At 47.9% G+C, this 9,651-nt stretch overlaps 1 pseudogene; it reads right to left on the bottom strand.

Moving 5' to 3' along the window:
• Window positions 1-7,760: 7,760 nt before the first annotated feature.
• On the bottom strand, window positions 7,761-8,846 carry LOC146785106 (28S ribosomal RNA; annotated as a pseudogene).
• Window positions 8,847-9,651: the final 805 nt, after the last annotated feature.

Here is a 9,651-nt window from a genome sequence, read left to right as displayed (position 1 = left end):
GCTGCCGGTCTGTGTGAATCTGCCCCAGTTGTGAATTCATTTTTGTAGTGTGGACAAGTCAGCATTTAAACTGAAACGTATGCTGGATAGAGTGGCCAATGTGAGAGGGGGAAGAATGAAAGCGAATTATAATATCCATACCTGTGGCGGCGGTGGTATTTAGAAGTGGAGGGGCACCAGAGCGAAGAAAATGTTTTAACTCAGTGACAGGCGCTGTGAAACACCAACAAAGCCTTTGGGCGCGATGCCAAAGCTCAGGGCTGGCTTTAGCGCTGGTGGTGCCTGGTGCGACAATCACTTTTGACGCCCCCATATCCCATGACCGCCTTCTCGAATTCTCTCAGTACCACCTGCAAAATTGTCCCTTATCTCTCCTATCATAAAATATTACTAAACACAGCACCCCCCTGAGGTCACAGCGCCCCCTTCCAGAGGTCAGCACCCAGTGCGGCTGCACCAGTAAATGTAAATTGATACTTGTATAGCACACTACTCACCCGCAAGGGTCTCAAGGCGCTTGTACGAATACCGCTGTGGAACCCATCCTGGCTTTCCCTGTGAGGCGTCCACTCCTGGGCACCCCCAAGGTGGAGGCCAGGCATCCTTAGCGTTGTGGGGGCCGTTGTGGAGATTAAGCAAGCTATTGCCCAGAGTTGCAGAGTGGGACTCCATGATTGGAATGGCACCGAGGCGAGAATTATCAGGTCCGTGGAATTTTTGAGCCCAAGACCCGCCGAGGCAGGGAATTGAACCCTGGTCCCGGGCTAGACCTCTGCATCAGGGTCTGCCGCTCTAATAATTGAGCCACACTTCCCTCACCAGTCGCACTGCCCTAAAGCCGGCACTGCCAAAGCTCTCAATCATGGCTCGTTAACCATGTTTTATTTATATCGGGCCATGATTGCGAGCTCTGGGGCTGAAGGCCGTGCAAGTTTCTCACAGTGCCTGTCAGTGGGTCAGAAAAGTAATAATACAATTTTAAATAAATGTTTACACGTCCTCAGTGTTCTCCTCTTTTGCAGTCCCAGTGTGAGCCCCGGAGCCTCAGCCAACTTCCCCCTACCACTCCAGACGCTGCTCTGATGCTGCTGATAACGTTAAGCAGCATCAGAGAAGCACCAGGATTGGTTGGAGCGGGCTGGCACTATGCTCTTTGAGGTCCTGGGAGCCTATGCCTTCTCTCTACCTGGCTGTTTAAGACAGCTTGGGTTGGAGAGGTTTAAAGTACACCTGTTGGGTTGGGCATCGCAAACCAGCCAGTCAAAGTGACATTTGCACTCCTACCCTGCTGCAATGGCCCTCCCCACCCTGACTCTTGGCTCGGACTGAGAGCAGCAGTGAAAAATAAAATGCTAATAAACTAATTGTATTATCATTTTATTTTTCACCTCTGCTGCTCTTGCAGCAGGGGGGTGACACTCCTCCGCCCAAATGGAGAAACCGCCACTGCAGTCCGTACCAATACTGAGATGAACATCTAACAGATAATGCCCGCCATTGAAATTCTACAGTTATGAATGAAGGTGTATGTTCCACTCTCATTACAACATGGTACTGTTCTCCAAAAAGCACAAGTAACAAGAGTCAGAAGTGCTCCTGTATTCAGGACGGTTGGACCGCACCGACCTGTCTGGTGGCATGCTTCTTCACTGGGCCCCTCCTGGAAATGGTCAGAGAGATCCTGGCGCGAGCTGACATCCAAATGTTGCAGAGCGCCTAAGCTTTTTTGATTGCCTAGTAGGATGTGAGCTGATGATGAGCCTAAGGTGGGGTGAAAGGGCTTGTGGGCAGGTGGGAAAGAGAAAAAAGAGGTCTATACTAATACCATCTCTAGGTGAACAATAGGACATTTATTAGATCCCTAAGGCTGGATCGAGAATGGTTTTGCCCCTATAGCACCCTCTAGGGAGGTGTTATGGCATACTTCAGAATGCGGTCGCCCTCTCTTCTAGATACGTGTGTATCAGGTATGGTAACAAAATTATTACAACTCATTGTGGAGAGATTCAGTCCTCACAGGATATTTCCCGTAGCATCTGGGGAGTGGTCTCCTAAATAAGTACATTCGTTTTGTCACATCTCAATGATGGTGGTACAGGAGGCCAGATCTCTTTTGATTCCCATGTCCCTGCAGACCATGCTTGATCACCCTTAATTGAATGTCTATTAGGTGATCTGTGAAGAAGCAACCTTCAGCAATTACCAGGCTAGCTGCTAACATCTTCTTAGGTCTAACATGATTATTAAAAGCAAGAATAGACCAGAGGCTACGTCCTAGGGTACCCATGGAAATCCGTTGAGTTTGATGATCCAGACAGATCATTGCTTCGTTTAGATAAACTCAATACTTTATTTAGAGGTGGGTGATAATAGAACATGGAGGATGGCCTACCCCAGCTTTAAATTCCCACCTTCACATTTAGAGTACAGTAGAAAGAGGTGTACCACATAGCACAGCCGCCTCCAACTATGGCATTGAGGTCACTCTCTTGGCAGTCTAGGCACCAAGAGGAATGGTGTCGGAAGAGCCACCCAATTAAGTACAGCCTCCTGATGTCATTCCTGTTGATGGACTTTTTTTTGCATGGGACACCATTGAAACCATTGCAGTCCTTTATGGAGAAAATTGTGAATGACTACAAGTGCTGGCAGACAATGCCCAGAGAGTGGGGAATAATAATAATGCAGCTTTTGGAGTTGAACCCCTGCTTAGTGTCAGGGGATATATCCTGGAATAACATAGGTGGCAGAAGTTCTGGCATGCCACACCGGCATAGCATAACATCCGTAACAGCGATTTGGCTACAAAAATTAAGTTGTTATGGGGAACAAATGCCCACCTTTGTGCCGGTCATTTCAAGATTGCAGCTAAAACATGAATTATCTTCTTAATCTCTATAGTCCGGACTATAATTGGTTTCGAAGTGTGACCAAACTGTCATATCTACAGTGTGAGCAAGGGCCGACTAGGCATTGTTAAGGCAGATTACAACAGAGCTAGTAAAATGTGTTTTAAAGAAATGCATGCAATTAACTACCTGTTCCTCAAATCCAACCTTGAGTAAATTTAACTTCACTGAATCACATGATCATAAAACATTTTTTAAATTCTCCTGAGCGCCTTATTCCTGACTAAAGTTGGGCGATATTGTCTGCTCCACCGCCAAAATTAGCAGATTTTTGTCCACACCGTTGTAACGGGGAGTTCTGGCCAAATTCTGCCAACTGCCGAATGGCATAGCTTTTTCTCTTACACGGCTCAAAAAACTGGAAGTTGGCAAGAGCAAGTGAGTTTTGGCATCCCCTAGTGCGATTTTCAGACCCTGAGAGAGCACCCGGCTAAATTTCTCCAACGCGGACAGTTGCGACAGTTCACAGTCAGCAAACTGTTGCTCAAGTAGAAAATCCACTCGAGCAGCAGCAAAATCAACTCGAGAAGCTGCGCCCTTTGATGTGCATAGTGGTGCCGTTCGCACTGATTATCTAAAGCGGAACGCACCAGTGCTACATCACAGACCGAGCAGCATAAAATGACTATTTCTGCCGGTTCATGGAATTCTGCAGAACCTCACAGAGTGTTTTTTGTAACTTTTTGGAATTCTGCAGAGTGAAACTCCACGAGTTCCACCTAGGCCCGGTCCTGACTCGGGAGTTGGAATCCCTAGAGAGGATTTTTCAACGGAGTTTGCAGATCTCTAGTCTTTGCCTTGGCACTAATTCCTGTTCAGGGGCTTAAAAGGCAGGACGAGCTGAACAGTGTCAGTGGCCTTTCACTTTATTTATCCCGGTATGACTAGAATAAAACCTTGGTCTGTCTAATAATTTGGGTACCCTTTCCAATTCTGTGACTGGCACACCCTCAGTTGCGTGCATCTAGTGCAGACATGGAAAGCCCCCCTGATCACAGAAGAAAATGCATTCTCCCAAGTTTAAGTGTGAATTCTGACATTTTGCGCCTGTGCTGTAAAGAGCACATCAGTGAAAGATGGAGTCATGGTTCGAAACCACCTCTCCATCTTTTAACAGAAGGAGACCAGACTACACTTTCAAGAGTGGGCAGGATATCACACAGGTGGATGCAGTGTGTAACATGCTCTCCTGTGGACCGATGCCTGTGGAATCTCTCAGAACCCTGTGCCCGTCTCCAAGGGTCGCATTCAGAGGGGGGAATGGGGGGTGACGCAATCTATGCTCCACCTCCTGTGTGGTGCATAATTGTTATACTCTTGATGGCATCTTTGCCACTGTGTCTGTAAAACAGTGCGGATGCATTGGCAAAGGCGTTCACTCATAGTATCACCATCGGCATCCCTTCCCAACCCTCCAACATAACATGCATACAAATAAATAAACACATGACACATTTCTTGTTTGGGTAAAGTTGCTGCTGGTTTATTACATACACTGTTATGTAATAGGTGGGTTATCTTACGGGCGATCCAAGGGCAGGCAACCAACTGGACCGCCTGCCCGCCTGATGAGCCAGGCAGCACTGGGGCGAATCCCACCTGTGCTGCCCTTACTGGTGATCCTCTCCCCGGATCAGGTGACCTTATTACTTACGCCCCTTTCAAGGCGGAGCGTAGCAATGCAAACCCTCGGTTGTTCAGGCCCACAACCGCCCGAAGGACTAACGGGGCGCAGACACAGTTTTCCAGGACCCTCCCATGAGGCTCCTAGGATTTGGCTCTGGCACCCCCTATGGTGCCCTTCTGTACCCGTCTGCTTCCAGATCTCCCTGTAACTCCGCCTGCAATGATAAAGAGCACATTAAAACATTCTCTGCCTCCTGCCTACCACAAACCACGCCGGGTAAGCGGTAGGGTGGGAGACGGCGTGTCGGGCACGCAAAAGAGGTCGCTAAGATGGTGGGGGAGGCCTATATACCCTCCCCCAGACCAGGCGCCCAGGAAGTGACGCTCCATAGTGTGCCGCGACCAGGCTGGGTGGACTCTGCCTGAGTCCCTGCCCCTAAAAGGGGGTGGGGGGAGGTGTGTGGTGCCCAGGTGATATAGAGGACCGACCACTCTAGTGGCCCCCTGCGGGGGCCGCGGTCAGCCGCATTTACACTGGGTCATACCCATGTAAATGAGGGAACGCCCCCTCGGCATTGCATCGGCATTCATTTTGCCCTGGCATAAATGTTATTACCGAAGTGCTTGCACAAGCAACTGCACCGCTTGTACTATTAAAGTTTCACAGGGGCTCAAAAGGGGCCACAAACGCTTGTTCTTGCCCTGGGGTACTTTGCGTGATACATTCAAGGAGAGCAAAAAGCGCCCTGGCGAGCGGTCTGTTTATTTATTCAAAGATTGGCAGCCCTTCTTCCTATTGTCAGGGATGAAGTTCTCTCAGCGAGTTTAGCTTCGCAGAAGTAAATCTGACCGTCATGATTTAGATACGCACTCAAACTACTTAAAAAACATTCTTTTTAAATGCTGAATCTACTCGTTTCTTGTTTTTTTAATGTTTACGTTGTTTTTAAAATCTGTTCCGACATACTTTTGCTACCGAGATGATATCAAATAAATGAATGTATTTTTTATTCCACAACAGTTTATATCTGCTTTCAATGCTTTTACATAATTTCTCCCACCTAATCAATGTTTGTCAGACTAGTAGACAGAAGTAAAAAGTAATACCAGTTGGAAGGAGCAAATGTTCACTTCGACTACAAAGGTAAATCCTTGCACCAGTTCTGCACACCATGAATTCCTACTTTCAGGAAGGACAATGAGCATTCCTTTTGGTTTTTAAATGACGTTTCTCCACCTGAAAATGCCTTCCAAAATAAATTTGTTTAATTTACACGTTTTCTTGCACTTAAAACCAAAAGACTTCAGAAGTGAGGAAATACGGTGGATCCAATTGTATATATTCAGTGATAACATATTAAAGTGTTAAGTTCAATATTCTTTTTAAAATATTTTTCCTATTATTACAACCAAATTAACACCTCAGACCTGTGCACTCGCCAGTTACAAGTGCTTCGTGACACATCAAAATTTCCCAACATTAAGGGACAATACAATGTGAACAGTACAGTGTAGGCCAAGTCTGTGAGCTAATCTAGCATCTACATAGCTACACCTGGCAGCCACAGCTCCAGCACACAACATAACACAACTTATGCCGAGTGTAACTCCCCACTTCTCCTGAGTCAGAGTAGATATCTGGCTCCCCATGTTCTTTAAATCTGTCCAATAGTAGGCCCTAGGTTGCCACATCCTCAGCAGCTCTCTCATCAAAGCGGGAGGATGCCGGCGTTGCTTCTCCGCAACCCCCAATTCAAGCACATCCTTGATCCAGAGTGGCGCCTGTGAGCACACGAGACCCCAAGTCCCCCGATAGCCACCTACCATTTGGCCAAGAGGAGTGCAAACTGTAAAAACGTATAGGGGATCTACCTTCCTCTGGGTTTCACCACCTCTAGTAGGCAAGCCCTGGGGGTAAGGGCGATTGTGTCTCCTGCAGCCATCTCAGCTCTAGGCACCACCTTCCTTCAGAACCCACGAAGCTCGTTGCGGAGCCAAGCAAGATGTAAAAAGTAAGATTTCCAGGTTGTCAGACCAAGTTAAGGTTTGCTTTAAGATTGAGGTCAGCAAGACGTTAGAGCTTGGGGTTATTGGACGCTCTGACATCCCCATGTCAAGTCCAGTGGTGCTGGTCCCCAAACCGCATTTCAAAGGTGAGAAACCTGAGTTGAGATTCTGTGTGGATTACAGGGGTTATCAAAACGATGCTCAACCCATTCCAAGAGCAGTTGAATTGATTACCAAGCTGAGTGCAGCCACATTCTTGAGTACCTTTGACTTTACATCAGGGTACTGGCAGATTGGACTCACCCAGGGAGCAAAGGAGAAGTCAGAATTTTTTACCCCAGAAGGGCACTTCCAATTCAGAGTGATGCCATTTGGATTAACAAATGCTCCTGCCACCTTCCAGAGGTAGGTGAATATAGTCTTCTAAGGGTTGGATGACTTCAGTGCAACATATCTAGATGAAGTAGCTGTCTTTAGCTCCACCCGGGAGGATGACCTGGTCCACCCCAAGGAAGTGTTATAGGCTCTGCATCAGACAGGCCTAACTATCAAGGCCAGTAAGTGCCAGATAGGACAGAGATCTGTTGTGTACTCGGGCCACCTTGTAGGTGGAGGCCAAGTGCAAACTCTTCAGCCCAAGATCTAGACTATTCTGGACTGGGAGGCTCCCAAAATCCAGACTCAAGTCAGGGCCATCCTTGACTTGAATAGGTACTACAGGAGGTTTGTGAAGGGTTATGGGACCATTTTGGCCCCACTTACTGAATTTACCTCCAAGAAACAGCCTAAGAAGGCCATCTGGCCACGATGCCAAAAGGCCTTTGACACCCTGAAGGAGGCTATGTGCTCTTTAACACACAATTTACTCCGCGAAGCGACAAAAAAACTCCGCCAAGCTACACGGAGTTCAGCAGGTGGCGGAGTGAGTTACCTCGCGCCGTTCGCAATGATTTTTAGAGCCGGGTGTTTTTCCCGTGCTGTAATATCAGCACGAATGGCATCCCGCACAGTGCAAGAGGGCGCTGCTTCTTACAGCCACTTGAGTAGAAGTTCTAATCAAGTGGCAGCTTCCTCAACATGAACGGAAAATTTCTCAATGTGAGCGGTAGTGACCATCCACGACTGCCCACGTTGAGAAATCTCACTGGGAAGTGGTCTAGGCTTGGATCTTCACCGCTTGTGCTCGGCAACTTACCTTTGGCGAGCACGGAAAAGACTCGGGCGGAGTGTTTTGGAACCCTGCGAGCTTTGTGGAGTGCAGAACACTCCCCAAACAGAGCGGAGTTCACCGGCCAGGCCTAATGGACACAGGGTACACTAATGGCGATGGAGGCACCCCCTTCCGTCACACTCCAGTCCCCGAGCAAGTGACTCTACGCGCCAGCCCAGAAGCCGGCTATCCCAGATCAACTGATGTTCCATATTCTGCAGTTTCATTACAGTTTAGGGGGCACTCTGACCTAAAGACCTTCAGTCATAATTGCACAGATAGTAGCTTCACCCCATTGGCTCCTCAACCAAGCACATACACTAAAAGTGTGAATCTCTCATACTGAGCAGTATTGCAACAATAAATCATCAGTAGGGTAAAACTATCCTGCCTCACCATGGGCTAAACCCAGCTCACGTTCCCTATTAGTGAGTGAGCAATCTAAAGCTTAGTGAATTCTGCTTCACAATGATAGGGAGCAGACTTCGAATGATCAAAAAGAGATGCTGCTCTGAACTCTTGGCCACCACAAGCTAGTTATCCCTGTTATATGTTCTGACTCCTCCAGCTTGAAACCCAAAAAGTCTGAAGTATCACAAGGCCCTGCTTTCACAGTCCCTGCTTAGACTGAAAATTGCCGTCAAGTGAGCTTTTGTCCTTCTGCTTTGTGGAAGGTTTCTGTCCTCCCTGAACTCACCTTAGGACACCTGCATTATTGTTTGAAAGGTGTACTGCCCCAGCCAAACTCCCCATCTGCCACTGTCCACAAAGAAAGTCGCACCCAGCAGGAATTTGGAGCCAGAGGCATGGGCCCCATGGATCTCCCCCTCCCCTGCCTCACCGGATAAGTGGAAAAATTATAAAAGTAATATTATTTCACTGGCGGCCCAAGAGCCTCCCACTTATACAACATCACTCATATCAAATCACAGTGCCAGACTAGAATCAAGCCCAACAGGACTTTCTTTCACCACTGATTCTGTCAAGCCAGTTCCTTTGGCTGTGGTTTCACAAGATAGTAGAGAGAGGCAGTGGAAGTCTTGTTGATCCATTCATGCCCGGCACAAGATTTACACTCTCTCTCCTGGGTTTTCAAGGACCAGTGAGAGCTTAGCAGATGCTGCTAAACTGCAGTGCTTTCCAAGGCCCATTCCATGGTGCCCAACCCTTCACAAAGAAAAGAGAACTCTCCCTCCAGCTTCTCCGGGATCGTTTGTGTTACCACAATGAATGCAGCAAGGGCACCTGTTGAGTACACCCATTCCAGGGAGCCCTGCCCTTCACAAAGAGAAGAGAACTCTCCCATAGGCTCCCACCGACTTCTCCCGGATCATTTGAGTTACTGCACTAAACACCACAAGAGTGCCTGTCTCTGCCACTCTAGGTTTGTATACCTGAACCTGACTCTCTTTTGATTGGCTGAGGGTGTAACGGAGGCCTTTGCCTGTCCCTTCCAAATGGCGCTTGACCATTTTTTGGGCTGACTAATCCATGTTCAACTTCTGTTCTCATGGAACCTTTGTCCACTTTGGCCTTCAAAGTTCTTGTTTGAATATTTGCTTATACCATCAAAATCTGCACTTGCAGCGGGTCTACACGGGCTTCAGTTCGCACTGCAGTGGCCCTCCTTCTCACCACAAAGCAAAACCAAAGGAAATGATGGACGGAGTGTTGAACATTGCAAGCACTCACCCCCAGTCAACTGATCTGGGTTTAATCCATCACCGTTCTTTAGCCCACTCTGCCACCCCAGTTCAGACACAGCCATATGCAAATCAGTTTGACCCTGTTCCTCATGGGAACAGTCCAGCCCGAGCTGCCAAGCCATGTTTTCCCTGGACCGGAAACAAGCTTCCTAGGCCCGGTTTCTGGCATTTCAGCAGTCTTCAGCCAAGCTTG

This window comes from Triturus cristatus, chromosome 11 (genome assembly GCF_964204655.1).
Source record: "Triturus cristatus chromosome 11, aTriCri1.1, whole genome shotgun sequence".
NCBI classification, from domain to species: Eukaryota; Metazoa; Chordata; class Amphibia; order Caudata; family Salamandridae; genus Triturus; species Triturus cristatus.
Note: the sequence above shows the minus strand (reverse complement) of the source record. Positions and strands in the feature narration are given on the sequence as shown.